A 2500-nucleotide genomic window follows, 5' to 3' on the forward strand; every position below is an offset into this window, starting at 1 on the left:
GGCCGCGGGGGCCGACCCGCCCGCCTCGAAACGGGCGACGCCGGCGAGAAGAGCGCGCGCTCTCTCGCCCCCCTTCCTCAGCTGCGGGGTTGCGGCCGCCGGGGCCCGCCGCGCTCTCCTCCTTCCCGGGCCGCCTCCGCGGTCTCTCGCGCGCGGCGCCGCGTCCGGCGCCGCGGCCGCGCCTTCTCTCTGTCCCCCTCGACGGCCTTCCCCTCGAGCGCGCCGGCGGCCGCCGGTCGCCGGCCATCCCCCGGCTCTGAGCGCCCGCGCCCGCCCGGGGCGAGCGCTCGGCGGGCCCTCCGTCGCCGGGAGGGTCCGCGAGCGCGGGCGGCCCCGTGCCGAGCGGCGGCGGCGCCGCTCGGCGAGTGTCCCCCGCGAGCCAGCGCGCGGGGGACGGTCGGCCGGAAGGCGCCCGCCGTCGCCGGCGGCGGTCCCGGCCCGGGCCCCGCCCGCCGCCTCCCCGTCGCCCTTCCCCGGCCGCTCGCGGACCGGGAGGAAGGTAGGGCGGGCGTCGCTCCCCCACGGGCTCGGCGCTCGCGCGCCTTCCCCCCGGGCGCGTGCCCCTAAGGGGAAGGGGCTCCGTGGCGGTGCGAGGCGGCGGCGGTCCCGGGAAGGGCGGCCGTCGCGGCGGCGGGTCAGCCGCCCGGCAGGCTCCGGGCACTCGCGACGCCGGCTCGGGTCTCGGTGTGGCGCCCGCCTCCGGCGCCGGCGGCGGAGCGCGTCCGCCAGGCGCTCGCCCTCTCCCGGCGGGAGCCGGTCCCGCGGGGGGGCCGTGTGTGTGCCGGTAGGGCGGTGGCCGTCGCGTGCCGTCTCGAGCGCGGTAAGGCCGCTGGGGAAAGAGAGAGCGAGCGAGCCGAGAGAGAGAGCAGAGAGAGGGCCGGCCGCGCGCCGTGGCGCGGCGGCGCGCTCCGCGAGTCCGCGGGAGCGGTCGTAAGAGAAGGGGGAGGCGGCGCGCGCGGGGGCCGACGGCCGCGCCCCCGGCCGCGTGCGTCCCGTCGTCCCGTGGCAACGAGGCCGGGCGGGCCACCGCGTGGCCCCCCGCGGTCCGGCGCGCGCCGCGCGGCTCCCTCCGTGCGGAGGCCGGGCCGAGCCCGGGCGCCTGGGCCGCCTTCGAAGGACGGCACGGGAGGCGGCGTCTCCCCCCCCCACCCTCGCGGCGGGGGGAGGCGGTCGGGGGCGCGGGCCCCCCCGCTTTTCCGCCGACCTTCGGAGCGTTCCGTGGGTTTCGCTCTCGCTTCGTTTTTTTTCTTCCCCCCACCTCGGTTTGTGGTTGCGTGTGTGCTCGTACGGTTGGCAGCCGGGGCCGCGCGGCCGCGCGCGGGCCCTCGGCGAGAGAAAGAAAAGAGGGGGCCGCTCGACGCGAGCGGTCTCCCGGCCCCTCCGCCCGTGCGCGGGGTGGGTGCCGAAAGGCAGACAACTCTTAGCGGTGGATCACTCGGCTCGTGCGTCGATGAAGAACGCAGCTAGCTGCGAGAATTAATGTGAATTGCAGGACACATTGATCATCGACACTTCGAACGCACTTGCGGCCCCGGGTTCCTCCCGGGGCTACGCCTGTCTGAGCGTCGCTTGACGATCAATCGCCGCCCGGGGGGGGTTCGCCACCCCGGCGGCGCGGCTGGGGTCGCATCGCAGGCCCGTCGGCCGCGGCCGTCGTGGCCGCGCAAGGGCCTTCGTCCCCCTAAATGCAGACTCGGGGAGCGCTCCGTAGCTCCCCGCTCCCGGAGCGAGCCGCTGGGGCGGAGCTCGTCCTCGCCGGGGGCCGCGCCGCCAGGCGGTGGCGCGGCGGCCGGAGAAGAGAGAGCGAGAGAGACGCGGTCGAGGGCGCCCCGCCGAAGGGGCGCCGAGAGACGAAGGGCGAGAGAAGGGAGGCGAGGCGCGCGGGCCTCGCCCCCCGGCCTCCCCCCGCGCGGGCGGCTGTCTGCGGGTACCGTGCCGTGCTGCCGGGCCGCGCGCGAGGTGCGAGCGCCGTGGGGGCGGGGGGGCCAACCCGCCGTCCTCCTTCCCTCGCCGTCCTTCTCTGTCGCCGTCTCAGGGCGCCGTCGCCGTTCTCGCCGACTCTCTCTCCTCGCCGAAGGCCGTCGCGCCGCCCCGCCGCCTGGCGGCCGGGGTTCCTCCCGGTCGGGGCCGTCTCTGCCGCGTGCTCTCCCTCGCCTTTCGGTTCTCGTCTCCGGGACGGGGTCGAACGCGCCTCTTCCCCGCACGAGTCTCCCCGCGTCTATCTCTCGCGCGCTCTCTCTCTCTTTCTCTCTCTCTCTCTCGCTTGTCCCCCGCGGTGGGGGGCAAGGGGAGGGGGGGGGAGGAGGGGGGGAAAAAAGAGCAAGCGGGGCAAAAGAAGACGCGCGGGGGGCCGGCGGGAGAAGCGCGAACGAGAGCCCGTCCGCCTGCGGCCGTCGGGTCCGTCCGGGCGGCGCGCAGCGGGCGGCGCAGCTTTGGGCTTGCGACCTCAGATCAGACGTGGCGACCCGCTGAATTTAAGCATATTAGTCAGCGGAGGAAA

General features: G+C 77.0%; 2 non-coding genes across 2 annotated transcripts in view; both read left to right on the forward strand.

Moving 5' to 3' along the window:
• The first annotated feature begins 1415 nt into the window (after positions 1-1415).
• Positions 1416-1568, forward strand: LOC140681670 (5.8S ribosomal RNA). The gene has a single exon (XR_012052703.1). It is a non-coding gene; the product is annotated as a 5.8S ribosomal RNA (ribosomal RNA).
• Positions 1569-2441: 873 nt separating this feature from the next.
• Positions 2442-2500, forward strand: part of LOC140681649 (28S ribosomal RNA) — a 4377-nt gene continuing 4318 nt past the window's right edge. The window contains exon 1 of the ribosomal RNA XR_012052695.1: positions 2442-2500. This exon is cut by the window's right edge and continues 4318 nt beyond it. This is a non-coding gene — a ribosomal RNA (28S ribosomal RNA).

This window comes from Taeniopygia guttata, chromosome 37 (genome assembly GCF_048771995.1).
Source record: "Taeniopygia guttata chromosome 37, bTaeGut7.mat, whole genome shotgun sequence".
NCBI classification, from domain to species: domain Eukaryota; kingdom Metazoa; phylum Chordata; class Aves; order Passeriformes; family Estrildidae; genus Taeniopygia; species Taeniopygia guttata.